The sequence below is a fragment of the Salmo trutta genome, chromosome 34, assembly GCF_901001165.1.
Source record: "Salmo trutta chromosome 34, fSalTru1.1, whole genome shotgun sequence".
NCBI lineage: Eukaryota > Metazoa > Chordata > Actinopteri > Salmoniformes > Salmonidae > Salmo > Salmo trutta.
Window position 1 is genome coordinate 30,818,966 of NC_042990.1, and position 16,811 is coordinate 30,835,776.

General features: G+C 41.3%; 1 protein-coding gene across 2 annotated transcripts in view; it reads right to left on the bottom strand.

The window, feature by feature from the left end:
* LOC115174016 (N-acetylneuraminate 9-O-acetyltransferase) overlaps nt 1–16,299 on the bottom strand; it is a 47,234-nt gene extending 30,935 nt beyond the window's left edge. The window contains exon 1 of one of the 2 annotated variants that reach the window (XM_029732619.1): nt 16,198–16,299. The gene's annotated coding sequence lies outside the window, so the exon portion shown is untranslated. The remainder of the gene's footprint in view (nt 1–16,197) is intronic. The other variant, XM_029732615.1, reaches the window with a different exon arrangement.
* Nucleotides 16,300–16,811: the final 512 nt, after the last annotated feature.

Consider the following 16,811-nt stretch of genomic DNA (forward strand, 5'->3'; position numbering starts at 1 on the left):
CTAAAACGGAACCTTGAGGAACACCGAAATGTACAGTTGATTTGTCAGAGGACAAACCATCCACAGAGACAAACTGATATCTTTCTAGCTGATGTACACGCTGAAGCTATGTTGCGCTTGGTGACCTCTCACTGTTTCATCCTAACATCGTTGGTGCCGACATGGATAACAATATCCCTATACTCTCTACACTCGCCAGTTTTAGCCTTAGCCAGCACCATCTTCAGATTAGCCTTAACGTCAGTAGCCCTGCCCTCTGGTAAACAGTGTATGATCGCAGGATTATTCTTTTAAGTCTAATACTACGGATGGAGTCGCCAATGACTAGGGTGTTCAATTTGTCAGAGCTAATGGTGAGAGAGAAATTATGTATGTTACTATTTCCTTGACTGGAAGATTGCAGACAGAGGGTATCGCACAGTCTTTAACAGCAAACAATTCACATGTATTAAGGTTTAGGCAAAGACCAGATGCTTTGGAAAAAATATTTAACACATCGACTGCTCTAGTAATCTGGTCAGCATCTTTCAAAAAGAGGGTGGTGTAATCTGCAAACTGAATTGTGATAATCTCTCTGTCAGCAATTTAAATCCCTTGTATATAGCTGGATTTAACAAAACTTGTAAGAAGCTGGGTTGCAAGCAGGAAGAGAAGGCGAAATTGGGCAACCTTGCCCAATTCCTCTTTCCAAATCAAATCTAGGAGAAGTGGCATGTTATAATTTAATGGAACTGTTCCCATTCATTTTAAGAGTTTTAATAGTACTACAAAATAATTCCCCAAAACAAAATTTCTCGATGGAGAGGAATATAAACTCATGTTCCACTGTATCGAAGGCTTTGTAAAAGTCTAAGAAGACAATTAAACTATCTTCGAAGATTAGATCAGAATATTCAATAAGGTCTAACACCAGTCGGATATTATTAGATATACAGTACCAGTCAAAAGTTTGGACACACCTACTCATTCAAGGGTTTTTCTCAATGTTTTACTATTTTCTACATTGTAGAATAATAGGGAAGACATCAAAACTATGAAACAACACATATGGAATCATGTAGTAACCCTAAACATATATTTTATATTTGAGATTCTTCAAAGTAGCCACACTTTTCCTTGATGACAGCTTTGCACACTCTTGGCATTCTCTCAACCAGCTTCACCTGGAATGCTTTTCCAACAGACTTGAAGGAGTTCCCACATATGCTGAGCACTTGTTGGCTGCTTTTCCTTCATTCTGCGCTCCAACTCATCCTAACATCTCAATTGGGTTGAGGTTGGGTGATTGTGGAGGCCAGGTCATCTGATGCAGCACTCCATCACTCTCCTTCTTGGGCAAATAGCCCTTAAGCAGGCTGGAGGTGTGTTAGGTCACTAACACATTTCTGGTTACTACATGATTCCATATGTGTTATTTCATAGTTTTGATGTCTTCACTATTATTCTACAATGTAGAAAATAGTAAAAATAATGAAAAACCCTTGAATGAGTTGGTGTGTCCAAACTTTTGATTGGTGCATCCTGTTTCCATTGATCATCCTTGAGATGTTTCTACAACTTGATTAGAGTCCACCTGTGGTAAATAGGAATTGTCCGTAGAGCTCCAAGACAGGATTGTGTTGAGGCACAGATCTGGGGAAGGGTACCAAAAATGTATGCAGCATTGAAGTTCCCCAAGAACACAGTGGCCTCCATCCTTCTTAAATGGGGGAAATTTGGTACCACCAAGACACTTCCTAGAGCTGGCCGCCCGGCCAAACTGAGCAATCGGGGGTGAAGGGCCTTAATCAGGGAGGTGACCAAGAACCCGATGGTCATTCTGACAGAGCTCTAGAGTTCCTCTGTGGAGATGGGAGAACCTTCCAGAAGGACAACCATCTCTGCATCACTTCACCAATCAGGCATTTATGGTAGAGTGGCCTGACGGAAGCCACTCCTCAGTAAAAGGCACATGACTGCCAACTTGGGGCATGCCAAAAGGCACCAAAAGACAAAGATGAACGAAGCAAAGTACAGAGAGATCCTTGATGAAAACCTGCTCCAGAGCACTCAGGACCTCAGACTGGGGGCGAAGGTTCATCTTCCAACAGGACAACAACCCTAAGCACACAGCCAAGACAACGCAGGAGTGGCTTCGGGACAAGTCTCTGAATGTCCTTGAGAGGCCCAGCCAGAGCCCAGACAGTCTGAGGTCCTGAGTGCTCTAGAGCAGGTTTTCATTAAGGATCTCTCTGTACTTTGTTGATCTCTGGGAGCAGGACACAGGGGAGCTAAATAGATCATGTGAGACAAAAGTTAATGAATCATCACAGCAAGAAAATATAGTTTTTGATCCAGAAAATAAATATGACAGTCTGAGGCAGGGTGCTATGCAATCATCCTACTCCAACTATTGACAGTGATTTCTTATTTGTCAGTATGAGTAAAATTAGATTTACACTACCTGTCCTATAGATTTTTGTAGTCAAAAAAGTATTACTTGGAATAAACTGATAGCTAAAACACTCCTTGTTCCAGAATGAAATGCTAGTGTAACCGATGTGAAATGGCTAGTTAGCGGTGGTGAGCGCTAATAGCGTTTCAATCGGTGACGTCACTCGCTCTGAGACCTGAAGTAGTTGTTCCCCTTGTTCTGCAAGAGCCGCGGCTTTTGTGGAGTGATGGGTAACGATGCTTCGTGGGGTATCAGTTGTTGATGTGTGCAGAGGGTCTCTAGTTCAAGCCCAGGTTGGGGTGAAGAGAGGGACGGAAGTTAAACTGTTACACTAGCTAGTGATAAAGCTATCTTCTCCTGGTAGCTGGCAACAGAGCTACTTGTAACTAGCTACATTCCAAAGATTCCTGTGTTCTAAATTGGGAGTCATTTTACAGCTGGCATTCACGATTTCACGTTTCTATAACTAAATAGTTAGATTACAAAAAATAAAAAATACTTTACCTCATAGCAGTTTGTTGGACGGAAATCTCTCTCGAGGTGTCATCATCTACTACCTTAGATGCAGATAGCGTGATCAGCAGAGATAGTAACATGGATAGTACACAAGTTTTGATTGGTTTACAGTTTAGTACTCAGCGGCATTTGCCTGTCCAGTTAGCGAACATAAAAGTAAGTATTTTGAAAAAAAATTCAAGTATTGACATTGCCAACAAACGGAAATGTGTTCAGAATATACACAATATGTAAAAACCAGCTCCTCCATCGGGACAAGTCCCAAAAAAAACAGCTCCTCCCTCGGGACAATAGAGATCGATCATCTCGAAAACTAAAGCAAACAGCTTGCTACGGACCACCACCTAACTGTGTAGAAAATGAAACACTTTTGGTTAAACCACAGGGTTAGACGTTAGCTAGCTAGGTAGTTTGCTAATATTAACTAGTTAGTTTCCTAGCTAGCTGACATTAACCTAGCTTGGCTCAATAATAGCCTGCTTTAATAACAGAAGACCAAATAACTACCAACTTAAATGTCAATATTTAAATCGTAGTTGATTATCTAGATAGTGTTATAAATATATTTGATAAGCTGGTCTATTGCGCAACACTTATCTGCTGATACAAAAGACACATTCTGTGTTGAACTGATACTAGCTATACACGCACACCCAGAAACAGATTGGCCGAATTAGACCTTACACAGCACTGATAAAACAGGAAATGACCTGATCACAGGGGTCAACGTCCAGTCTCGCAATAATATCTTGTGACAACAGAGATACACAGACAAGGACTCAGCACAAAGTACACACACACACACAAACCCATCCCAGAGGGCTGGGTCAGCGGAACAAAGAACACACTCATGGACCAATGGGGAGTCGATCCCGACCCGAGACCAGATCGTCACTCCACTCATCGACCAGTCAGGAGGACGAATCTACAAGACTCAACATACGTCATCACATTACAATCATGTTGTATAAAATAGATGCACACTATGTGTAGGCGCTCGCTTCCGCCAGTTCCATAAGAGCTAAAAGAACGAGTCCGTGCACGTTTTGCCAAATATCTTTGTCTCTTAATAAAGCTGCCTTACGATAATTGAATCCACCCGGTCCAGCGTCTTGACTTGGTCTCCTTCTCAAGTAACTGATCATCAACAAAACTTGGTAGCAGAGGATGGTTTCATACTTCTGAATTCGGTCCATAGATGGTTGATGTGAGAGGGGACAAGTCCAGGACAATCTCGTGAGGACGGGTGACCTGTCCGCAGGAGCCATCGGTGATTCTACTTGCCCCGGGAAACTGATCAACGAGCTCGACTAATAAAAGGTAAGCAGAGCCTGTTAAAACAAAAATCTGCATATTGTATTATAGTCATATCCAAATTTTGATCAGAAGTACCGGGCGTGAGTATGAATTACTGTTAATATTGTATAGGATTGTAATAACGAAATGTAAGGGCTGAGTACAAGGATATTTGTGGTAATAGGCTTGATACCAAGTAGCATCAGTAGAAACTGGGATTGGTACAAATGTATACCGTGAGATTATGACCATTCACCGTGGCGTGTGGATAAGGGACATCAATAGAAAGTCGGATACATAAAAATGGAATAGAGAGATCGTGAATAGAGTGAACAGAGAGATTGTGTGTCGGTCGCCCATGCTAAATTAAAAGCATGTGTGGCGAAATATTGATAGTATAAATCTGCTAACTAGAGAAGGCCTACTGGAATAGCTGACCAGAAGGGAACACTCAGAACAAGCGGATTCAGTAAAGTAAATATAACTAAAACATATTAATCCTGTTAAAAATTATTTAGTTTCGTCCCGGAGATCTGGAATTTATTCTGGTTCCGGTTTTGACTTTGCTTAGGGAATAATGAAATAGCAAGTAGATAGATAAACCGATTTTGGTCGGAAGCCCCGTACATTGTAAAATTATTTAGTTTCGTCCCGGAGATCTGGAATTTATTCTGGTTCCGGTTTTGACTTTGCTTAGGGAATAATTGAAATAACAAGTAGATAGATAAACCGATTTTGGTCGGAAGCCCCGTACATTGTAAAATTATTTAGTTTCGTCCCGGAGATCTGGAATTTATTCTGGTTCCGGTTTTGACTTTGCTTAGGGAATAATTGAAGTAGCAAGTAGGTAGATAAACCGATTTTGGTCGGAAGTCCCGTACATTGTAATAACGTGTTTAGTTTCGTCCCGGAGATCTAGAAATAGTTCCGGTTTTGACTTTGTTTAGGGAGAGATTTGTGCGCCTCCAGTGCGTCTGGAATTTGTTTCCAGCCCTGTTTGAGTGTGCTTGTTTGTACGTACCCCGAAGGTCCGAAACTATACCAATAGTTTGGGTTTCAGCCCGGGTGTGCGATCTGTCTGTCTATAGAACTGAGTGAGGATTTGATTTGCAAGTACTGCGGGGGACCTAAATAACATTGAACACCAAATTGGGGTAATCACCGGGGAGTTGGTATTGACCGGGTTAATGTATTAGCCTATTCAAAATATTAGTCCTAATATTTCAAAAAAAAACTTTGTTTACGAGGGTGGGGCACCAGAGATAAGTCTGAGTCAGCACCATGAATACATCGCTGGTCTTGACCAACGACGAGCTAAGTATACAAAGATAGAGGGACATTTATACAAATAATAACATGGCAGCTATTCCGCCCACCAAACTTAAATTCAGTGAATATTTGGAACAAAAAATACAGGATAGAGCTGGAGGAGAGGAACAATATAAAGTAATACGAAAAGTGTGGGAGGAAGTGAAGTTGAGATGGACACAGGCGGGCTATTTTAGCGGGGGAGCTCCCACTAAAGGCCAGCTGATGGTGATGGAGGAAGGTTTGAAGGAGGCAGTTCAGAAAGGAATAGAAGGTGAGATAGAAGGTAACAGAAAGCATATGTTTAAGAAAAAAGGGACTAAGAACAGAGAAAAGGCAGAAGCAGAATTGAGAATAGGAGTTTGGGCTATAGAGGAGACTAGAAGGGCGCTTCTATATAAAAAACCAGATATGCTTACCCAGTACCCAATGCCTGTTTCCAAGACATTAGTATAGATTACACAGACATGGGAGCAGATAACGTGGGGGGAGGAAAAAGGTACCTGCTGGTAATGGTAGACAGGTTCTCTAGGTGGGTAGAGGCAATACCAACGGCACGGGAAGATGCCAAATCAGTCATCAAATGGCTGCAAAGAGACCTCATCCCTAGGTATGGGGTTCCGAGACAAATCCGTTCCGAAAACGGATCCCATTTCAGCAATAAACACCTGAGACAGGTGGAGGAAAGGTTTGGAATTGTGCACAAATTCGGGTCAGTGTACAGGCCACAATCTTAGGGCCTAGCGGAACATGCAAATCAAACTCTTAAGGCTAAGATTGCTAAGGTATGTGCAGGTTCGAAGCTAACCTGGGTGGAAGCCCTACCACTGGCACTGATGGCCATGAGGGCCTCGCCAGGGGCGGGGACCCATCTCTCTCCCCATGAGATAATGACGGGGAGAGTCATGCCTGGCCCACCAAGGGAGGGAGGTCATATGCCCCCTCTTGATGTGCTGAGAATTGGAATGTCTGACTATGTGAGAAAATTGACGGAACTGTCTGCAGCTCTCTCCACACAGATCCGCAAGGTCCAAGAGGGGGAGCTGTCGGGAGACTCGCCACCACACAAGGTAAAAGTTGGGGACTGGGTGAGGGTCAAAGTCCACAAGAGAAAGTGGCTAGAACCCAGGTGGACTGGACCGTACGAAGTGAAGGAAGTTACTTCACACTCTGTCCAGGTCAAAGGCAAATCAGGCGCGCCTTGGCACCACCTTACACACTGCACTCCGGCCCCAACCCCTTCCAGAACTTTGACTGAAACCAGGGCCGATTTGCGCGCCCTAAATTTCGATTCCAACCACTGAAACCTTAGTTGGGGAAAATGGGACCATAGCTCCCGTTTCCACGACCTAAGGCGCCACGCCCAGGGTCGGGTTATATCCCTCCCTGGGAGAGGCTGGGGATATCAGCTCCCCTGTTTGTTATTTTCATAATCATTGCCGGAGTATCCTTAGGAACTCTCACTGGTGGGGATTTGAACATTGCATGGAAAAATATTAAGTTAGTAAAGTGAATTGCAGGTGGAGTTAATTGTATTTTTACAGGGACGGTGCACATTAAACACAGTTGTGTATAATGGCAAGGTATTCTTAGCAAACAGAATGGGCCGGTTTGCAGACAAACTGAAGGGGTTTAAGGTTTTAAGCAATCTTGGGTTAAATTAGTTAAGTAGTATGTTAAAGTAGGGGAGTTTAATAGGTTTGAAGTACAGTATTGTATCCAAGGGTAGCGCATGTTCAAGTAAGTTTAAAACTAATGACCGGGGGGAGTATAATGGAATTATAAAGTATTTTTAGGTTTGGTTTGTAGTTAACGTTTGGGTTTTTGAATAGGTGTAGTATGAGGAAATGCTGACAAAGTGGTTATTTTATGGAAAAAGGAGCGCTTAACTGTCTTTGGAAAAAATCCTAGGGACAGGATATCTTAAAGGGGTATACACACATGGCATTTTGGAAGTTTTGTTTTCTGAGTTTTAATAAACACACGAAATTCTTTTGATAAGGGATGTTCTGGGAACCTGGGATACAAATGTAGATAAAGTTCTTAGCTTTAATTTGTTTAATGTAGTAAGAAACACGGTTCTGAAAGGGTGGTATGACTTTTTAACCCCTCTGGTGACTTTTCCTGTGTGGTCTGATCAGCCACATTGAAAAGCCATTTGGATGGTGAATTTAAGGGCATTGGTGATATTGATTTTAAGGGAATTTGTAGAACTGATAATAATGATGGAGTTAAAGCTCTGAGACACAATTGATAATTTGAACCAATGATAGGACTAAAAGGGTAAAGTCTTAGAATAAGGGTAGGCTTCCTTTAAGTCTATTTTCCTAGAACAATAAGGGTAAAATATTTTTTCTGGGTGGAGTAAATCAGATGAGTCATTTTAATCTGATTATGTGATTTAAAAATATTTTGACCAGTAGCAGGGGTATTTTTTACATGATCTAGATACGTTTATTTTCCCTTAGGAAGTCAGCTGTTGTTGAATTCAGTGTAAGAGATTTAACACAACAAGGCTGTGAAATTGATATACTAGTATTACTATATTTTGTTGTGAATAAGTTTAATAATGGTAGACTTATGTCAACAGGACAGGGATACATGACATCTTTAGGTGATCCAGGATTATTGAGGGTATCGAGATAAATTTAAGTAGATATGCAATATCTAGACGGGTTGATTTTTCTAAAGTTCAGGAGTGCAACCAAGGAGACAATGAGACATTTAGTCAATATTTGGAAACAACCCAGATTTGATACTTTCTGTTATGAGAAAAAGCTGGAGACAGATAGAAGGGCAGACAGAGAGATCCTCCCCTGCACTGCTGTAACCTTGAGGGTTGGGGAGTAGCAGGAAGAAAGAAGGGGGGCCAGCAGGAGTAGATAGGAAGAGAATTTGGTTCACTTAGCTTTAGGATATTAATTCATGGAGAGACTATCGGCTCCATTGGCAGGCATGTATTTTAGTTTTGATTTGAAGTTTATGTTTGGTAAAATTCGCTAGGAAAAGATATGATAATTTAATGGAAAGTAGTTAAATCTTAAAGAAAATAAGACACTTGATAGAGAATTGTTACAGGGTAGCTAAGGAGGAATGCCCCAGGGAGAATTGGACATGTGGAAAATGAAAGGGGGCAATCCTACAAGAGAAGGGCTGACATTTCAGACACCTGAAACCCCACCTCTTTAAGGAATACCTGGGATAGGATAAAGTAATCCTTCTAACCCCCCCCCCCTTTAAAGGATTTAGATGCACTATTGTAAAGTGTTTGTTCTACTAGATATTATAGGTGAATGCACCAATTTGTAAGTCGCTCTGGATAAGAGCGTCTGCTAAATGACTTAAATGTAAATGTAAAATAAGGATAATTTACTAACCTTACAAAAGACATTGTTAAGAAATGCAGCAAAATTGATACAGGGCTTGAGCCATGTATAAAAAGGGGGAGTATAGTAGAGCAGGCGATAGAACAGGATAGGATGCTACTAGAAAAAAAAAAAAAAAAACATTTTTGTAAAATTTCCATTCCAACATTTGGAAATGGACTTATTGAACTATTCCGAATTGAGATATTATCCCTAGAGTTGGTTTACTGGGATCTATCTCTTTAAAGAATGAATGACAGATTAGCTAATCAGGTAGAGCCTATAGAATGCCAGAGTTAGAGATACCAGAACAGGTAGACATAGAAATTAAAGATATACTGGCAGAGCACATGAGAAGACTGTTTGTTAACCAAACCCGTATGTCCAAGAATTTGTGTCCAACAGGTGAATTACAGGAGAAGGTGATTCACTCAATCCAACCAGGAGACTGGGTGTGGATCCAGTCCCTGAGGAGAAAAAACTGGAAGCAACACAGTTGGGAAGGCCCATACCAGGTTCTGTTAAACCACTGCCTTTGCCATTAGAAAAGCTGAGAGAGTCACTTGGGTCCACGTTACCCACTGCAAGGAGGTATGTACACATATGAACACTGTTGATCACACACAGAGTTAGGAGAAGAACCGATACCAATAGGGTCCGGGGGTTACCTCCTTAACGAAGATTTCCTATCCCGACCGTTCATCACTGTGTGTGCTCCTAGAGGTGTGAGTATGGGGTGGTACCTAGCAGAGAGACTGAGGGCAGGAGAGGGTTGGCGGTTTTTGGAAAGAGTTTAGACTCTGAGCTGCATCATAGTCTAATCTGACTGATACATTCAGATCCACCACCTTCTGGTACAAATCATACGATACCGTTGTCATTGAGAAAAAGTAGAGGATAAACTATATAATACACTGATGAGTGACTTACAGAATAAGGAGTCAAAGAAGATCAAGATGTAGGATTTAAGGTAAACATTAAACAATTTCCTGGGAAAGAAGACAACTGTATAGGAATGGGGGTTGGCCAGATTGAAGTGCTCAGCCAACACACCTCGGTTCACCTGGATTCCTGATGAGCACCAGTGTAATAGATACAAGAATGGCACCGAGAATTAAGATGATTTTAATGGCTGGAAAGGTAATTGTTAATGTGACTGACTTAGGTTTGAAAGCACAGGAGAAAATGTGTAACCTCATAGCACCTATAACCGATGAAGGGTGGGCTAGTACCAGCGAAGGACGCATACGACAGGAATTACCACAAAGGGTGGTTAGGAACTTGCGCCCTGGGGTTATTGGTCCAACCAGTTTGAATTAGTGATAAGAGACCAGTTATAGGAGGCTAAAGTAGGTACAGGAGGAGTTTTGACCAGGATGGGAGTAGCTTTGTCTAGATGGATGCTATTGGCATCCTCAGGGAAGTTCCAGATGAATACAAAGCTATGAATCAAATATATTCATGAATGAAACCGGGGATGCAGTAAAGAGGTTCTCTGACCAATTATCCGCCACCCCCCTCATGACCTGGTAAAATAGACTGACTCTCGATATGTTATTGGCAAAGGAGGATGGTGTAGGTAGAATGATTAGGTTCATTGCTGTACGTACATTCCTGATAACACAGCCCATGTTTGGGAAATGGAAAAGTGTTGTAGGAACTGTATTATGGCCTGCCTTCACCGGTATGAGTGTGTTTGTGTTGTGTGGTTGTTGTTTGGTCCCGTGTGCGAGAGGTCTTATTTCCAGGATTCTGGAGAGATTGATAACGGAGCAGATGGGCAACTGGAATGATGCCTTTGATGGAAGTGACCCCGGAGGACACTGAATACAGCTATGGGCAATGATCCTTGGTTTACTGTTGAGGAAGCAGAACCTACTTACATATTCTTGTGAGACGTGAAGACAAGGACTCACAAAATTTGCCTCTTGCAAATTTTGCCCTTGTTTTCCTATTCATATATATAATTGTCACATCTCTTAGGAGACGTGAAGAGGGGGATTTGTTATAAATATATTTGATAAGCTGGTCTATTGCGCAACACTTATCTGCTGATACAAAAGACACATTCTGTGTTGAACTGATACTAGCTATACACGCACACCCAGAAACAGATTGGCCGAATTAGACCTTACACAGCACTGATAAAACAGGAAATTACCTGATCACAGGGGTCAACGTCCAGTCTCGCAATAATATCTTGTGACTACAGAGATACACAGACAAGGACTCAGCACAAAGTACACACACACACACAAACCCATCCCAGAGGGCTGGGTCAGCGGAACAAAGAACACACTCATGGACCAATGGGGAGTCGATCCCGACCCGAGACCAGATCGTCACTCCACTCATCGACCAGTCAGGAGGACGAATCTACAAGACTCAACATACGTCATCACATTACAATCATGTTGTATAAAATAGATGCACACTATGTGTAGGCGCTCGCTTCCGCCAGTTCCATAAGAGCTAAAAGAACGAGTCCGTGCACGTTTTGCCAAATATCTTTGTCTCTTAATAAAGCTGCCTTACGATAATTGAATCCACCCGGTCCAGCGTCTTGACTTGGTCTCCTTCTCAAGTAACTGATCATCAACAATAGCTGGTTGGTAGTTTCTCTACTGAAAAACTATCAAACTTACCTCCCTATTGTCAGCCATCTATCATCAAAAATCAGGTTAGAGAGCAGTGACGCAAGTGTTTGCTTGCACAATAATGTTTTATCTCTCCATCTTGTGTGCGTTCGACTTTTGGACGATTTGACTCCAGACAATAGAGGACTTAAAAAAAATGTGTTTAGCTCTCTATACAATTTATTTAGGAAACCAACGGCGGTTGCACAGTACACTGGGGAAAAGCTGAAAATACTTATTGATCAGAGATGGACTGGTCTCCTCGCCAAGGTTTCAATAATTTTGGAAATCAAGTGACAACATCACAAAGATGCTCGGTGAAATCGCGTATACTCGTGCTTATGGCACAGATATGAGACTTGAGGCTAGCAGTGACAGAGCCGTGCTTTACCGCACAGTGTGCAAAATGACAGTTGTGTATATGACTGTATTTCAGCTAAGCCTACATTTGTGTACATTTTGCAGTAGTATAGGACCAATAGCGTGTGTAGCCCAACTTAAAGAAGTAGGCAAACGTTCACTCTATTCATTGTATATAATGTATGTAAACTTTGTTTAAACTCCGCTGTCTGTATCATGTGTCTAAATGTTGTCTATCACTAGCAGCACCGTATCACCAAGTAACATTATGAGTATGTGCAAATGTACTTGGCGAATTAAGGTGATTCTGATTAATTTGCATTACACAAAGTGCTAGGCTATGGTAAAAGGGACATCAATACTATGAAAACGGCAAATAGCCTACTTTTTGTCTCATCCCTGCTCTCTTGCTATAGCTTGTGTGTGTTGCTCTCTGAATGGGCATTTACTCTTATTTGCGGCCGATTCGAATGGGCTACTGACATGTAGGAAATTTCACATCAGCTATGAAAATAGAATATGCTCTTAGTTTGATTTAGTTTGCTTTCCTGAAACTCTCCCACAGAAAATATTGTGCATCTGGAGAAGTGGCGGCCGTAGGTAACACGCATGCGTACACTAAAAATGAGGGGTTCAACAAGGGTTCTTCTAAAATTCTCAAAGTCCTTCGAAGAACCTTAGGGTTCTTGGCACTGAAAATTGCCCTCAAAAGGTTATTCCAAGAACCCCATAGGTGGTGGGGTTCATTGAGGAACCTCCTTAGTTGGTGGGGGTTCTTAAAGGAACCTAACTGCCCAACTAAAAGTTTGGATTTGAATTTGAAAGGACAGCAGGTGCAGGCACTTAACTGAAAAATGTAAAGATCTCCTCAATTTAAGGTAAGGTTTGTCCCTTATATGATCTACATTGATATTATTTTGTGATGATACCATCTATCACTTAATATTTGTGCAAATCTTTCTAGAACAGATAATGGACACAATTCAATGGATATCAATCAACAAAGAGGTAAGAATATGTAGGCTATAACAATATGTTGAAGGCTAGCAGCATTGTGTGCAGATGACTGAACTGCTCACTTTTGTGTCTGTGTCTGCAGGTATACAGACGATGAGGCATACAAAAGTATGTCTATTGGTATGTTATGGAGATCACGTGTACCATCCTCCTCCCTTACCTCATCAATGAATATCCCATCGGCCTCTACATTATGGACAAGGTATGTGTTTGAAAACCATTATCAAAACAGTGAATACCGTTGTGTGCATATTTTGTTAATTATCTGTATAATGACTATTTTTTGGATTCAAAGACTTCACCCTTCCTACACCTCTGAATATAACAGGAAACCTGTTCAATCACCATGCATTGCAAAATCATTCTGGCTATGGATACGGAGAACACCAACACATTAACATCAACATGCCAGAGGATATACGCATTGGACATGGGGCTCTGCTGGGAGTTTACCTCATATTTCGATTTTTTTATTCTGCTTTGCCACTAAAATCATAATTAACACTGACAACTAAAATATTGTGTTATTGTTATGCATATTATTATTATTATTAATAATAATAATAGGACAGGGGGTAGTTCAGATATTAACCCTAAAAGGTTCTTCAAAAGGTTTTTTGAGGATCTATTAAGAGGGGTTCTTTGAAGAACTTATATGGGTTCCCCCACAGTTTCAATCTGAAGAACCCCTAAAGCATGCTCCAGGAACCTTTTCTTTTTAGATTGTAGTCACAAATTCGACAGAAATGTAGCCTATAGTTTAAGCTACACTCTAAAAATGTGGGGTTCAACAAGGGTTCTTCTAAGATCCACTGAAAAATTGCCCCCAAAAGGTTCTTCCAAGAACCCCATAGGAGGTGGGGTTCATTGAGGAACCTCCTTAGTTGGTGGGGGTTCTTAAAGGAACCTAACTGCCCAACTGAAACATTTGGATTTTAATTTGAAAGGACAGCAGGTGCAGGCACTTAACTGGTAAATATCTCCTCAACATTAGGTAAGGTTTACCCCTTATATGAGCTAATTGATATTATTTTATGATGATACAATCTATATTTTAATATTTCTGCAAATCTTTCTAGAACAGATAATGGACACAATTCAATGGATATCAATCAACAAAGAGGTAAGAATATGTAGGCTATTACATTTACACTGAAGTAATTTAGCAGACGCTCTTATCCAGAGCGACTTACAAATTGGTGCATTCACCTTATGATATCCAGTGGAACAACCACTTTACAATAGTGCATCTAAATCTTTTAAGGGGGGGGGGTTAGAAGGATTACTTTATCCTGTCCCAGGTATTCCTTAAAGAGGTGGGGTTTCAGGTGTCTCCGGAAGGTGGTGATTGACTCTGCTGTCCTGGCGTCGTGAGGGAGCTTGTTCCACCAATGGGGTGCCAGAGCAGCGAACAGTTTTGACTGGGCTGAGCGGGAACTGTGCTTCCTCAGAGGTAGGGAGGCGAGCAGGCCAGAGGTGGATGAACGCAGTGCCCTTGTTTGGGTGTAGGGCCTGATCAGAGCCTGAAGGTACGGAGGTGCCGTTCCCCTCACAGCTCCGTAGGCAAGCACCATGGTCTTGTAGCGGATGCGAGCTTCAACTGGAAGCCAGTGGAGAGAGCGGAGGAGCGGGGTGACATGAGAGAACTTGGGAAGGTTGAACACCAGACGGGCTGCGGCGTTCTGGATGAGTTGTAGGGGTTTAATGGCACAGGCAGGGAGCCCAGCCAACAGCGAGTTGCAGTAATCCAGACGGGAGATGACAAGTGCCTGGATTAGGACCTGCGCCGCTTCCTGTGTGAGGCAGGGTCGTACTCTGCGAATGTTGTAGAGCATGAACCTACAGGATCGGGTCACCGCCTTGATGTTGAGGCTATAAGAACATGTTGAAGGCTACCTGTATTGGGTGCAGATGACTGAACTGCTCACTTTTGTGTCTGTAGGTATACAGACAAGGAGGTATACAAAGGTATGTCAATTGGTATTGGTATGTTATGCAGATCACATTTACCATCCTCCTTCCTAACATCTTCAATGAATATCCCATAGGCCTGTACATTATGGACACGGTATGTGTATGAAAACAGCTTATTATCAAAACAGCTTTTTTCATTCACATTCACCACAAAAAACAAGTTATTAATTCTGTTGTAGCATGTTTTGTTAATCATCTGTATAATTACAATTTTTTGGATTCATAGACTTCACCCTCCCTACACCTCTGAATATAACAGGAAACCTGTTCAATCACCATGCATTGCAAAATCATTCTGGCTATGGATACGGAGAACACCACCACATAACATCAACACGCCAGAGGATATACGCATTGGACATGGGGCTCTGCTGGGAGTTCACCTCATATTTTGATTTTTTTATTCTGCTTTGCCACTAAAATCATAATAAACACTGACAACTAAAATATTGTGTTATTGTTATGTGTGTTGTTATTAGTATTATTTAGTATTATGAATAATAATAGGGGAGGGGGGGCAGTTAAAAATGAACCCCAAAAGGTTATTCTAAGGTTGTTCGAGGAGCCATTAAAAGAAGAACCCTTTCAAAGGGTTATTTGAAGAACTTATAGGGGTTCCCCCACAGTTTCAATTTGAAGAACCCCTAACCTAAAGGATACTCTAGGAACCTTTTTAGAGTGTATGAAGCCTGTAAGAATCTTTGATAGCCAATAGTGTTCATCCTGTCGCCATCTTCTGGATGCAGCTTCGGTAGCTTGAAAACCTCCAAAAAGCTCAAAGATGAGAAAAAAATACTAAAACTAAACATAATTCATTATATTTTTTACTGTCTTTTATTTTAGTTAGTTTTGGAGTCAAAGATTATTGTTTCAGTATAGTTTTCGTTTTTTTTAACAGATTGAAATTGATTTTATTTCAGTTTACTAAATGTTTTTTTTTCATTATTTGTTTTCGTTTCAGTTTTCGTTTACTATAATAACATTGCTCTAAACCATTATGTGCTTGACACAACAGCAGTACAGGAAGGCCTGCCTCCGACCCGGCCACTAACCTAACCTAGGCCTATTTAATGACATCCTTCGGCACAATGGTTTCAATTTTATTATATCAGTTTTCACCGGTTAGGTTCAGGCTTATAAGCACTGTCGATCTGTAACTGATCTGTAAATGACTATGAGAGGAGCACCGTTTCTCCCGGGATGGTTTTATCAATCCAATTTCATCAGATCAGTGCAGATTACTTAAAATGTATCCATTTTTTTGAGTACTCAAACAGAGCCATAGACTTACCCTGTACTGTCCCTCGTCTTCTTGGGTATATGGGGAACTGATTTTATGACTTTGCTTAGCCTTAGAGGCAACTTCTACCGGATCTGTTCTTGACTCATTAACCACTGAGCGGCGCTATGTCAACATTGCGTAAATTAAACTCGTGCACAAGCCGGCTCGCTCTCTGTCTGCTCCAGCAATTCGAGCCTGCAGGGATGAGGTTACCTAGAAGTCCACTGTGGGAGGAATGTAAACATGCCGATAATCTTGTATAGTGTACATGCAACACTGCTGCATACTTTTTTATTGAAGCCTTTGTGACCCAAATATCACAATTCTATTTGAATACAAAATGTTACTTTAATTATGCAAGATGAAATATTAGAAATGTCTATTGTCAGAGGCAGTGGATGCATTGAAAAATGTGTTTACAAGCAAGGAAAATGAATTTAACAAACAATTGTAAACAAGCATCTGTATTCATGTACTTTTAGGCCTATTTGATTCCTAAACTATTGTAAAAAGTATAGGTCTTTGGTTGACAATGACTTATAGAACATAGGTCATGATGATTAAAGAAGTTACTTGAATACTGGCAGGGTCTTTGTATTCTCCTCTTGGTTGAACATGACATG